This window comes from Lissotriton helveticus, chromosome 7 (genome assembly GCF_964261635.1).
Source record: "Lissotriton helveticus chromosome 7, aLisHel1.1, whole genome shotgun sequence".
In the NCBI taxonomy this organism is placed as follows: Eukaryota; Metazoa; Chordata; class Amphibia; order Caudata; family Salamandridae; genus Lissotriton; species Lissotriton helveticus.
Window position 1 is genome coordinate 1,558,708,980 of NC_136068.1, and position 15,158 is coordinate 1,558,724,137.

Consider the following 15,158-nt stretch of genomic DNA (forward strand, 5'->3'; position numbering starts at 1 on the left):
TGGTGGTCAAATACAACAAGGGTTTAGAGAGGAGTGAATAGTTAGGAATCCACTGGCGACAGTAAGAGGTTATGCCAAGAAAAGCGTGAACATCATGTTGAGTACGAGGAACAGACATGTTAGTAATTACAGATATTCGCTCAGGGGTCAATCGCCTCCCCGCTTTCGACAGTAAGTGGCCGAGGTAGGTCACTTCCTGTCGACAATACTGAAATTTAGAAAGGGACACTTTATTCCCTTTGTGAGCCAAATGATGCAGCAATGTAACTGTGGCCTCCTTACAACCTGTTTCCGTATCGGAGGCCACTAGAATATCATCCACATACTGGATGATGGAATTTCCTGGGGGCAAACTTAATTCATCAAGTACAGTCTTTAAACCTTGGCTATAAATGCTAGGACTCAATGTATAGCCTTGGGGTGCACATGTAAATCTAAAGCTTCGGCCAGCTAATGAGAATCCGAAGACATGTCTGCTATCAGGATGAATTGGAATACTAAAGAATGCGTTCTTCAAATCTATTACTGAGAAATATTGCGCCGTAGGGGGAATCATTGTTAATATTGCAGTAATGTCAGGCACCACCGCATATTGCGGGACTACAATTTTGTTTACCTCTCTAAGGTCAATCACAAAACGGTATGTATCTTTATAATCTGGGGCACCATCAATTGGGGTTTTCTTCAAGATCGGCAAAATTGGAGTGTTGCAGACATTGGCAGCTGTTTCTTCTACCACCCCCCTTTTAACGAGGTCACGAATAATGAGCAACAAGGCCCGTTCACCTTCCGGTGAAATTTTATACTGCGGAATGTGGGGCAGCTGAGCGTTAGGTTTCAAGGTATTGACACAGGAGCTATTCTTAACAGACCAACATCAGTGTCTCCCGTGACCCATAGTGTAGAAGGGACAGCAGAGAATTCAGGAGGGAGGCTCTCATTTTTGGAAAAATAATGGGTTGTATTTAAAGGGGGTTTTTGCATTGTTAAGTAGACACCATCAGGGCAACAATAAATACGTGCATGTAATCTTTTCAAGATGTCTAATCCTAAAAGATTTTCTCCACAATTGGAGGTCAAACGAAAAGGTGATTGTATAGAAATGCGACCCACAGTAAAAGGCAGAGGCTTAGATATGGGGCTTACCACAGGTATTCCAGAGAATCCTACCGAGACATTATTTTGGCCAGACAGAGCAGCCCCTGGGACCAACGTATGGGCAACCGAACTATTCATTGCCCCAGTATCCAATAGAAATTTTCCTGACGCTCCCAATAGTTCTCCTTTAACATAAGGTCCCTCTTGGTCGACTGGTACTGTAATGTGGCCCCCGCTCTGTACTTGGGTATCTCATGCATAATCTTGTCCGTCTTATCCTCCATCCCCGTAAGTCTCATTGTAATACTGTCGATTCTAGGGATTGTCAAAATAATTCTTCCGAGAGTCCTCATGTTGCATTTCTTCTCGTCTCATGCTATTCCTGTCAAAATTTCCTCGACCTCTTCCTCGTCCTCTAATAGGACCATTCCTGGCCAGCAATAGAGGGCAATCTGCCCTCCAATGCCCTTCCTGTTTGCCATATGAACATTGATTTATGCCAATGTTCGGGGGACCTCCTCTGCCTCTTCCCGTCATCGTACCCCTCTGGAATGAGCCTTGTATTCCCCGTCCTGTATTCTGTCCTCTACTAACTTGTTGCAACAGAACTCTAGTTTTTAAATCCGTAGTCTTCTTTTCTGACTTTTCTTTGCTCTCATTTTCTCGATTTTCATAATATTGAGCCATACTAAGAATTACTGACGGGGCCGCCGTAGTCCATGTGCTTTTGGCTGCTTGGAGACGAGACATAACTTCGGGGAGCAAATTCGTAACAAACCTATTCACAAACAACTGTGTCCCACCTTCCGTGGATAGGTCCTGCCTACTAAAGTCAATAAAGACTTTCTCAAATCTGGTAAAGAAATCTGACACACTCTCATCCTTCTTCTGTTTACATGCCGTCAATTTGTCCCAATCAACTTTTCTAGGAGGGAGGAAAGTTTTCATATACGTAATGATGTTATCTGGTACTGCTAGTACCTCGTCTCTAGGTTTCTCTCCAGGCTTTCGTTCCTTGTCCCAAGCTTTGAATTGGTCCCAAGTCCCTCCTAATTCGGGAACATGGTCTGTGTCATGTATTTGTCTCCAGATGTCTACCGGGATCAAGAGACCAAAAAATAACTCAATATCGGGTATTGTCATAATAGCAGAATTGGCGGCCTCGGCTAATTCCTTATAGTAGGCAGTGGGATTCTTACGGGGGTCAGGGAGCTGAGCTTTTAGAGTGAGTACCTCGCTTTGTTTCCAAGGGGTATAAACCCATTGTTCCTGAAGCCTAGCGTCCACTCGAGCCCTATTTACCTGGCCACCATTATCCCTTATTTCAGGTACTTCAGGGAAAAAGAGGGGATGCACCTCTCTCATGGGGTGCTGTGCTCCCCACTCGGCGCTTTTTCGGTGCACCCGTTCTCGATAATGCAACAGCGTTTTTACATTTTGATATACTTCATCATTTTGTAAGTGAAATTTATGAGCTTGATCCCTTATATCACGCAGTATTTGAGGAGGGAGTCCTTCCTCAAAACACTGTTACCATAGTGAAATTAGTCGGATCGCCATGCTCTCTAAAGCCAGCTGTTGTGCAACTGGTTCAAAATCTTTCATGGTGCTCCAAATGTCCTCCAAGGTATAAATAGCGTTCCGCATCCACTGGGATGCTTTACCTATTATGGATCTCCTTTCTTCCACTCCCAACAACGACCGCGTATAAGCTCGTCGATCACTCAAGTCAGATAGAGGTCGCTTGGGCGTGGTATCTGAACAAACTGCATTTCGGAGATCTAAAGCAGTCTTACTAGGAGGGGAGAGAAAAGCAGGATGCAAAGGAGAGGGGACAGCCGCGTCCGGCTGGAGGAATATCAAGGGCGAGGTAGTTTGTCGAAGAGAGGGAGGGGAAAGCTAAATATTTCGTACTGATCCGTCTGTTGGGGCCGTGGCAACCGTTCCCACTGGTGCATTAATGGCCGATGCTGCTCCCAATTGGTCGGCTCGTACCAAGGGCACAGCTGGGTACAAGCCCTGCGGGGCATAAGGGGAGGTGGTCGAGCTTCCAATAGATCTTCTAACTCATCTCCTGTCTCTGGTCGAGCCACATAACTTTTGTCCGTTTCTAAACGAAACTGCCTATCCATCCGTTCAATATTTTCTTCCACCTTCCCCTTATCGTAGGCCACGGCCTTTTGAGTGACTGTCTGTCCTGATTTAATCTTTCCCAACTTCTCTTCTCTAATCCGTCGTCTTTTTGCCTCCTTTAACCATAGGTTCAAGAAATCAAACATCGACTGACGGCTTTTCTTCATAAACAATTTGTTTTGTATATAATTAATCTTTTTCTCATCAAAAGACCCCGTGAGAGGCCATTGCAAGTCAGAATTATCTTTTGTGTACTTGTGCCAAAGGGTATTAAATAAAATTGGCTGCAGACCATGTTTGACATTCATATCAAAACTGGGACTGCCCTCGGGAGGGGCAGGCTGTCTTTCTTCGAGCCGTGTACCTCGCCGACAGCAGAACCCAAAACATATTTTGCTAAAACAAGGCATTATGATAATAATCACACAATTCTATTCACAAACTTCAAGACCCACGCACATTCGGACGCGTCCTTCTCATCATCCACTCTCACACTTTCTTACGATTGTTGCAATAAAGTGCTGTAAAACAGTGCAAGGCAATAATTCCTCAGAGTCTATTTTATGCAAGTGACGTCTTCAAATACAAACAGAGCCCGTCGACTCCTGTTCGGGGAATCGATTCAAGAGAATTCCAGACCAACAAAATCTGACCAAAAAGGAACAGTCACCAGACTGTTCTGAGATCACCTGATAGGTGAACCACGAACCCTCTTACAGGCCATCTCATGGTCCTGTTCTGGTTGGGCCGGGCATCTGGGCACGTAGCTCCAGAACCCTAGCTTACCCAGTTGCTCCCAGGGCTTTCCTGAAGAGGATTCGGCCGAGCGAGTAACGCCGTACTCCGCTAAGGCACCAGGTGTAGTCTCAAATTTTCACCAAACAAGTCCGTGAGGTATCCACCCGCGCGGCCCCTTCGCGCAACGGCAGATCCCCAGATTCCTTTGTGGTCCGGCTTCCCCGGCCACCTTCAAAAGCAGTTAACCGCTACCAAAGAAACACTTCTTCCGAGTATTTCATATCCAATACAGTCAAAATTCACTCACCTGGTGCACTCAGGTTGATTGCGAGTTCTCCACTGCTGACTCCTAAACAGACCGACACAGTCTGTTCTTCTCTCGGGTTAAGCCCGTAGGACTCCGGCGTAGGGTCTTCAACAGTTGGGAGGGATACTGGGCTCGAGAGGGGAGCTGCTTGTTTTCGTACCACAAACGGGTGTTTCACATCAGGATCCTCTTTCCGTCCACCCACTCGGCCAGAACTCCTCCTTGTCCCTGTACTCCTATTTACAGGATGGGACGACCCTATCGCGGAGTCCCGGCGGAGTCGCCAACTGAAGGATGCAAAATCTATACTAATGGACCATACTTACCAATAGCCCATACACCAATATCGATAATAATAATTCAGTCGGCAATTGAGATAGTTCAATCGTTTATTCAACAAATACAAGCCTTGACAGGGGAGCCTCAGTCTACACGACCCTCAGAGGTGCGCAGAGGAGACTGAATACATACAGATGATACAAGGCATATATACGTTTCACCCACACCACAGAGTCGCCTTACTAGGAAAGATACAACTTGTCAGTGAGCCAGCAGGAATACCCATATAAGGCACAATTGATTGCAAATAGCCTAGGCCTTAGCTATTCCGGGGGCAGGTCAGTAAGGTGCCTCCCTGTCTATCTGTAGCCCAGGGAGTGCAGGAACAGGCTCTGCTAGAATGTGCGCATCCCACAAGAAGGGATCGTGTGACCTTGGGTTTCCCTGAGCTACAAGCTAACGAATGGAGTAGATGGCTAAGTCAGCCATCACGGTTTCATGCAGAAAGCGTAATCACGTGATTTCAGGGAAACAGTACTTGCACACAGAGAAACGAAACAAAATGGCTCCGGTCATATCAATAGGTTTAGGCGAGCTAAAAGTGAATCATTTGTTACTATATTAATACAACGAAATCTAATCATACAGTTATACAGTTATAGGGTTATATTGTATATATTAGGCCAATATTATGTGTTTATCAAATTTATATCCCATCAATGCTCCAAAAACATTTTTGTGAACAACAATTGCAATAAAATCTAATCTGATCAACTAGTAGTATTGCCAGATTCACGGACCGTCTGGTAAGCCTAAGTACCACCTGACCTAGCCCACCTATTCCAGATGGGCCAATCGTTCACTAAGTCTGCATTTCCATTTATTTTAGTCCTAAAAAATGCATAGATGGAGGGCACATGCATACATTTTTGCATACACCAAATTGTTGGTTGGTTACTGCTGATGTTCTGCTAGTGATGATAAGCGTATTAACACTCACTAAACAAACTACAAAAGGTTCTACTAAGGACTGGGGTAAGCAGCACTCAGCAGCATGTGATGTGACAGAGGATGCGTTATGGAAACCACTTAAAAATTACCAACTAATAATAATAAGTAACTAAACCTATCAATCCACCACTATCTCTTCTTAGTGGCAGGAGGATAAACGAATCTCTAAAGCATTACCTAACTTAAGTTCTCTAAAGTAAACTCTTACATAATCAGGCCAAGCAAGCGCAAAGTTGCAAACAAGTAAGATTAGTAGCGCTGAGCACCTGTGTCATAACAATCACAAAAGATTTCTAAACGTAATTTACTGCAATGTAAGCAGCAGCATTCTTGCTGGTTGGAAAAATATATTCGCAATATATAACACAGAGCAGAAGAACACAAAGTAGTAATATTAAATAGCTACTCACCAAGCCCCGGGACCTCCACTCCTAGCAGGTCCAGCAGGTCCTGCTCCCGGTCCAGAATATCGGACCACTGGTGCGTCCGCTGGTTATTGGTGTGCAGGACACCAGAGCAGTGAAACACTGCCCGGTGCTCGCGGAGCCCATACCTGGACCCAGGCCTGCTGCCTGCTGCCAGGGTTAAGGGGAGGTGGCGCTGCACAAAAAAACCCAGTGCTGCCGCCTCCGCCTCACCAAATAAGGCCCGTGGTTGCACCCCATGTTGGCGCTACCCTGGCTATAGCTACGAGCCCTGCAGCCTTTTGCCATGGTTCTGGGTAGGTGAGGGGGCAGAAAAGAAAAGGTAGGAATGAAAAAAGTTAGTAATAGACATGAAAAATCAGGTAATAGAAAAAGAGTGAAAAAGTAGTGAAAAATACACAAAAAGTAGGAACAAACTGAAAATATAAAATAAGGAAAATAGAGAGATAGAAAATAAACAAAAAATACATCAAAAAAAGTTTCCAGGAGCAAAGGATTGAAAAGATAGAGGGAGGATTGAAAAGCAGGCCCAGAACCGCAGCAATAGAGTGAAAAACAAGATGGCCACGCCCATTGCGACCGCATGGGCAAGTTTGCGTGATTTTTTCCCCCAAGCACGCAAAAAGCATTGCAAACACATAATACGTATTCCCGAACAGAAAATACTTCTCGCGAACGGGCGGGGGAATGCAATACGCGACCCAGAACAGGAAATAAGCATCACGAGCGGGCGGGAGCATGCAATACGCGACCCGGAACAGGAAATAACCATCTTGAGCGTGCATGACAAGTAAAAAACAAGTTGGCCTCACCCATTAGCGATCGCATGGGCAAGTTAGCGATATATTTTCCAGTGAGCACGCAAAAACACATCGTGAATGGTCAGGAAAGGCAACTCCGCGTCTTTGTGGAGTTTCTGCGTGCTTGCGGAGATTTTTTACAATTTCACAGAGATTTCCGTAGAGCGACTACACAAATTCCACCCACCCCTAAGCTCCTGGTGTTAGACTCAGGGCAAAGGGGGATCCGAGTTAGCACAGAAAGTACACCTGGAGCGGCGCAGGGGTGGCTGGGTGCAGGGGGCTGTTTTGGCATTGGGTGGCCTGTCGTTTTCAAAGGGGGATTTTCGGTTTTGGTTTTTAGCTGCAGGCTCGGTCCAGGAAGACTTCCGGGAGAAACCAACAGCTCAGCAGGTAAGTTCGGGGGCTCATGGACATGGACATGGGTGCACCTCTGGCCACTCAAGAATGGGGATGGGGGTCTCGGTACAAAGGCTGAAGGTGATGTCGGGAAGTCCTGGAGGGGTCAACCCACGGTGGACTCGGACTCTGGAGTGCTGGGGTACCTTGCTGGGACCAGTGGGCCACCCGGATTTGGGCCGTAGGCGTGGGGTGCAGTGGAGGTTCCAGGCACCTGGTTTCTTTGTCCTCAGCAGGCTGGGAGTCTTTCTTGGCTGTTTCTTTTGAAAAGAGCTGCTGTGCATAGGAGATCCAGTCTTTGTGGAAAGCAGTCAGTCATCCCAGGGGTTCTAAAGGTTGCTGGCTGCAAAACAAGGCTGCAGGACAAGGACAAGGCGATTTTTGGTGCAGGATCTCTGGATACTCCAGATGGGCCGGAAGGGTTGGGGCCGAGTCAGTTCTTCTCTGCAGTCTCCTCTGGGTGTCTTCTTTCATCATTCTTCATCATAGGTTGCGGAAATCTATCTTTTTGGTTCAGTTCTGCCCCCAAAATACTGGGGCATATTATCAAGAACTCGCGATATTTATTGCTAAATAAGCTAAGCGACATTTTTTTTATCGCCGCTCATCGACAGATTTTATCGCAGAGATAACGTGCTATTAGCAACGTTTATCTCCAATGCGATAAAATATCCGACGATAGCAGTGAAATGCGTGAATATCGCTGAGAATCCAGCGATATTCAGGCCTTAACGCCAATAGGGTCTTAACCTGAAAATCCAACTCCCATTGGATATACAGGTTAAGAAGTGGTCTGAGCAGGCGTTAGTTTTCAGCAATATTCGGCTTAGCGCGAATTCTTTCATCGCTACGCCTGCCTTGCTAATAGGCGATAGCGATGTTAGCGACTCCTTTCAGTCGCTAACAGGTTGGGTACGCCCACTTTGCATGTCATTAGCGATAATTATCGCTGACATGCAAAGCGGGCCCCAAACTGCTCGCTATCAGCTAAAAGCTGTTGCTAACTGATGTTAGCGACAGCTTGCTAATAGTGCGATGAAATTATCGACGCTTTGCGGCCAAAAACGGCAGCAAAAGCGGCAATAATTTCATATTGCCTGCCTTGGTAATATGCCCCAGTGTACTTAGGGAGCGTTTAAGGGTCTCGAGATCAGTAGCCAATGGGCTACTGACCTTAGGGTGACTACACCCTTGATGTGCTCACCCTCCACGGGGGAGTAGGCACAATTTCTAATCCTGATTGGAGAGTGCCTGCCATCTGCAAGTTGGCAGGCACTGAAGACTGGGATTCATCTCGCCTCCCTCACCTGAGGGGTGGGGTTGGCAGAGGTGGGCAGACATTGTGGGCTGTGCTAATATTTCCTGCCTGTCTTCCCACCGAAAAGGAGGAAAGACAGAAAGGGGTCCTGCTCCTGATAGCATGAGAGACTTGGGGTTGCATTACAAAGGCAGCAAGGCCTTTGAAGCTCCCCTGCCACAGATGGCTCTTTGTGGCATGGGGAGGTATGACCACCTCCGCCTAGGAAAGGCTTTGTTTCTGGGCTCAGGGAATGAAGGATCCCACCCCAGGGGTCCAGAAACATGTCTTGTGGTGGTAGACTGGTGTACACCAGTCAGGCAACCCACAAGATACAGGTCATTTTTCAGGAGGCATCTCTAAGATGCCCTCTGAGTGCATTTTTCCTTAAATCCCATACTGGCATCAGTGTGGGTTTCATGTGCTGAGAAGTTTTATACCAAACTTCCCAGTTTTCAGTAAACCATTATGGGGCTGTGGAGTTCGTAATGACAAAATCCCAGCACCATATACTCTTAATGCCATTACTGCACTTATAATGTCTAGGAATTGGTCTAGACACTGTAGGGGTCCAGGGCTCATGCATCTGTATCCTCACCACTGGTATAGTGCACCCAGCTAGAGGGGTGGCTGACCTATGCCAGGGCAGTGGATTGTAGGAATGGCACACAGGGATGTGTGCCATGTCGACTCTTCACTTTGTACTGCTCCAAAATATGCAGCCTGCAATGGCAGTTTGTGTGTAAAGGTACAGTGCCTCTAAGGGTGGCACAATAAGTGCTGCAGCCCTTAGAGGCCTTCCCTGGCCACAGTACTGTCATGTGGCCAGAGAGGTGCCAATTGGGGGTACAAGGTACAGTTTTGGGAAATAACACAGGCCCTGGGAACCTGATTGGCAGGGACCCAGGGCACATCGAGTCAACGTGCATCAGTAGTCTGGCAAAAAGTGGGGGGTTACTGTAACAGAAACCCAGCTTCCTACATACACTCAATCATTTATTCATACAGATACTAACACATACTTGTTCACCTATTCAGTCACTGACACAAGCACAAGCTCACCCATACACCCATTCTCACAAGCACCCAGTCACACATACAGTCACTTATATACTCCAACACTCACCTATACTGCGTTCCACATATGCAGTTACTCATCCATATACCACCAACACATCCATTCACTCACCCACACAGCCATACACACACTCAGTCACTTGTACAGCCCTTCTCTTACACACTGACTACCTCATGCTCCCACTGACTCACCCATTACTCATCCATGCAGGGAATCGCACACCCTCTCACCCATCTACTCAGACACTCATAGACCCAGACAGGTACTCAGACATCCAATCTATCACCCATACAGAAACTCGCGTAGCCACTGACACACCCATACAGCCACTTATACGGCAACTGACATACTGATACAGACATTCACACAACCAGTCACCCGTACATTCTCTGAGACACCTAATCACTCACTCACTGAATCATCCATACTGGCACTTAGATACATACTGATTCAACAATACACCTTGGTATATTTATTTAACACTCTTAAACTTTTTTAAAACACTAAAAGTTGGGGTTGTGCACCGAACAAGATGGTCACCTCCTGCTGTGCTGCAGCGGAGTTTGCCCGTGATCAGGGATTTAATGGCATAATTGACTAGCCTTACCGCTTTTGAAGAGACACAGAGGCTTCTTCTATTCAGCACTTCTGGTTGTGTGAGTATTGTGCCTTTTCCTGTCATCTGGGTGGAGCAACTTTAAGTGGACTGCTCTCCTCGTCTTCAGTACTGGTGCAGCAGACTCTTTCTGTCAAGCGGGTGGAGTGACTTCCAGGATAGGGCAAGGCTGTGGCCTGGGTCACACCCCCAGTTAGTTTTAGCTGCTGCACTGCCCATTTTAAGGTAGCATTTTATTCTTGCTTATTTGTTCTTCAAGGGATATTGTGACTGGCTTTAACAGATATGGATGGCAAGACTTCTCAAAGTATGTCTACTAAATGTAAACAAAAGATTTCTCCTCTTCCAGTTAAGTCTAAATTAGTGGATAATAATGAGCCTACATTATACACATTACTGGCAGAATTACAAGATGTGCGCTCCGATACAGATAACATTCCGTCTGAAATAAAAATAATTGAGAAAGGAGATGGCTGGGCTTTCCATGATCATTTCAGTCAATGCTATTAAAATTCAGGATAATAAAGTTAACATTACCATCTTATACCTATTGCAGCTAAAGTAGTACCAATGAATAAGTTATTGCTGTACTTAGAAAACCTCAATCGGCAATAAAATCTGCACATTTTTAATTTACCAGAGGATGTGGAAGGTAATGACTGCAGACTATATTAAGAAAACGTATTACCTAGTCGTTAACATATAACGTTTCCTGAAAATTTTGAGCTTGTTAAGTCGCATAGAATTCCTACTCATCGGAGTTCAAGACAGGATAAGCCTCTTCAAATGATATCTAAATCTTGCACCATCACCATTTATTTTTGATATGGAAAGCAGCCAGAGACATACTTCTTTAATGGTCATTGGGAATAAAAAATAAAAAAAAAGACTTTGTTAAGGAAACAGTCAAAATTCACAACGAATTCGCTGACCTTCGACCAAGACTAAGAAGTGCTAGTTATAAGAATGGTTTATTTGATCCGTCCACCATGCGAAACATGGAAAGATGGGTCCTCAAAGTCTTTTCAGCATCCAGATGACCTTCGTCGCGTTTTGGATCTACAGTCTCAGTCCTCCATGGAAACAAATGAGATGGATGCTTGTTCTCATTGATATTTGAATTTCTGTTTTGCTAGCCTTTTGATTAGAGTATTTTATAAGGGCATGTAGAGTAAGGTTGTTCTTGACAGGTGTGTGTGTGATTCAAGACTACTATTTATGTTTCTTTGTTGTCTAGTCTTTATTTTTGTGTCAGTCTGAGTCTATCTTTTCTTCTCTTTATTAGTACTAGAGTTACATTTCTTTTTTCATTCTATGCGATTCATCAATTCTTTTACTTTTCTTTTTTTCTTATCTCATAATGTAAAATATTAACGGTATTAAAATTGTTTCATTTAACATTAATGGTTTACGCACCCTGTTAAATGTACTAAGGTTTTAGATTATTTAGCTAGGTATAAATCAGACATAAGTTTGCATCAGAAGACTCATGTAGATGATGCAGTTTTATCCTACATGAATAACAAATTGGTGGGTTTCTATTATTTCTTCTCCGGCTCTTAATAGGAAAAATTGAGTTGCTATTCTTTTCGCAAGGAAATTACATGTTCAGATTTTCCATAAGTGTTCTGATTCTGATGGTCATTTCATTATAGCCAATATTAAAATTGACAATAATGTTTTATACCTAATTGATGTGTATGGGCCCACAAACGATGAGCCTGATTTTTGGTCCCGATTTACTTCAGAAGAACTAAAATTGGGTAATGTCCCTCTGATTATTGGAGGTGATTTTAATCTTATTTATGATCCACTGTTCAGTAGAATTTCCCAAACCAAATAACGCCCTCCAACAGCGTTTTTCACTCTTAAATCCTTCTTTCGAACTGGTAAACAGTCATAATATCGATTCCAAAATATAGAATGGACATAAGATCGAAGTATAAATATAGAATGGACAAAATATCGAATGGACACAATATAGTGGTTAAAAATATCGAATTTAAAGTAAGTAATATCGATTTTCAAAATATAGAAGTCAAAATATCGAAGTATACAATATAGGCATTAAATATATCGATTTTTTATATAATATCAATTTTTTTAAGTGTTTTGTATGTTAGTATATGTGTGAAAAGTGTATATTAATTTTTGTAATGTATGTTTAATGTATTTTAAGTAACGAATTTTATGTTATTTAATTTTTGCGTAATTTAATTCTGTAGCGGGTTGTGGGTTTATAGGGGAATAGGGTGGGAATTAATTTAATTATATTAAATTAGATATTAATTTTTAGCAATTATTATTAATTTTTAATTAAATTTTGCTTTTTAGTTCTGTAGCGGGTTGTGGGTTTATAGGGGAATAGGGTGGGAAGTAATGTAATTTTAATTAATTAAATATTTTTATTTATTTATTGGTATTCATTTTGAATTTATTGTTATTTTTAATTGGTAATTAATTTTTATTAATTGCCAATTAATTTGTATTAATTGATTAATTGTTAATTATGTTAATTTTCTAAATTTATTTTCTGTAGCGGGTTGTGGGTTTATAGGGGAATAGGGTGGGAAGTAATTTAATTGTAATTAAGTAAATAATTTTTTTCATTTATTGGTATTGATTTTAAATTTATTGTTAATTAATTTTTAATTGGTAATTAATTTCTATTAATTGGCAATTAATTTTTATTAATTGGTAATTATTTTGTATTAATTAAATATTTGATAATTATGATAATTGTATTAATGTATTTTCTGTGGTGGGATGTAGGTTTATAGGGGAATAGGGTGGGAAGTAATGTAATTGTAATTAATTACATATTAAAAATACTTTTTGTGTATTGATAATTAATTTACTGTTAGTTTTTAATTGGTATTAATTTTTATTATTAATTAGTTTTTGTTATTGAAAATTAATTAGTTGTTAAATAATTATGAATAGGTTATTAATTTTTAATAACTAATATGTAGTTGTATTTCTAATTAATTATTACATAATACTAAATTCGTTATTAATTTCAATTAATGTTTTATTAGCATTAATATTTAATTTATTTTTAATAATATATTAAATCATTACTTTCCCTACTGTTAAACTCACTGGAGTGGGAATAGTAATTTTCACCCTCCCGCTATCCAACGCTTTCCCTACTGTTGCACTCTCTGGAGTGGGAATAGTTTTTTTTACCCCTACGCTATCCAACGCTTTCCCTACTGTTGCTCTCTCTGGAGTGGGAATAGTAATTTTTACCCCTACGCTATCCAAAGCTTTCCCTACCGTTGCACTATCTGGAGTGGGAACAGTAACTTTCACACTCCCGCTATCCAACGCTTTCCCTACTGTTGCACTCTCTGGAGTGGGAATAGTATTTTTGACCCCTACGCTATCCAACGCTTTTCCTACTGTTGCACTCTCTGGAGTGGGAATAGTAATTTTTACCCCTACGCTATCCAATGCTTTCCCTACTGTTGTACTCTCTAGAGAGGAAATAGTAATTTTTACCCTCCAATATCCAACGCTTTCCCTACTGTTGCACTCTCTGGAGTGGGAATAGTAATTTTTACCCTTATGCTATCCAACGCTTTCCCTACTGTTGCACTCACTGGAGTGGGAATAGTATTTTTTACCCCTACGCTATCCAACACTTTCCCTACTGTTGCACTCTCTGGAGTGGGAATAGTAATTGTTACCCCTACGCTATCCAACGCTTTCCCTACTGTTGCACTCTCTGGAGTGGGAATAGTATTTTTTACCCCTACGCTCTCCAACGCTTTCCCTACTGTTGCACTCACTGGAGTGGGAATAGTATTTTTTACCCTCCCGCTATCCAACGCTTTCCCTACTGTTGCACTCTCTGAAGTGGGAATGGTAATTTTTACCCTTACGCTATCCAACGCTTTCCCTACTGTTGCACTCACTGGAGTGGGAATAGTATTTTTTACCCCTACGCTATCCAACGCTTTCCCTACTGTTGCACTCTCTGGAGTGGGAATAGTAATTTTTACCCCTACGCTATCCAACGCTTTCCCTACTGTTGCACTCTCTGGAGTGGGAATGGTATTTTTTACCCCTACGCTATCCAACGCTTTCCCTACTGTTGCACTCTCTGGAGAGGGAATAGTATGTTTTACCCCTACGCTATCCAACGCTTTCCCTACTGTTGCACTCACTGGAGTGGGAATAGTATTTTTTAGCGCTACGCTATCCAACGCTTTCCCTACTGTTGCACTCACTGGAGTGGTAATATTAAATGTTACCCTCCTGCTATCCTACGGTAAAATATTGTACATTTTTATTAATAACTTAAATTAATGATATCTTAATTTTAAGGTTATTTGAGTATTTTTAAGTATGTTTTAGTTAATTATATTTATTATTTCATTAATTTTAAATTACTTTTAAGACATTTAAAAAAATTCGATATTTTGACTGACTATATTTTTTACAGACTATATTTTGGATTCGATATTTTTGTACTTACCTGTTTGTAGATAGGAATTCTATATTTTGGCATTCTATATTTTGGTGACTATATTTTGGTAAGTCTCTATTTTGTCATTCGATATTATGTCAGTGATCCTTTAGAACTACCAAAATGGTTGATGTTTGGTGCCTACATAATCCTACAGATAAGCAGTTTACTTTTTTTTCTAAACCGCGTAATTCTTATTCTCAACTTAATTATTTTTTAATTTCTCATCGTCTAATATCCGCAATTTTTGATCCTGCTATTCAGAATATAGATATTTCTGACCATGCTCTCAAATCATGCATTTTTCAAGATTCAACTTCTGTCAGAATGTTCAAGGTCGATGGCGCATGAATACCACTATTGAAGCAGGCATACACATCTCTAAACACAAAGCTAAATTCTGTTTCAGTGCTAATAGATCTGTTAGATTTCTGGCTCACTAGCTTCGTATAAAAAAATATAAAAATCAAATAAATGCCATTCACACTCCAAATGGTCCAATT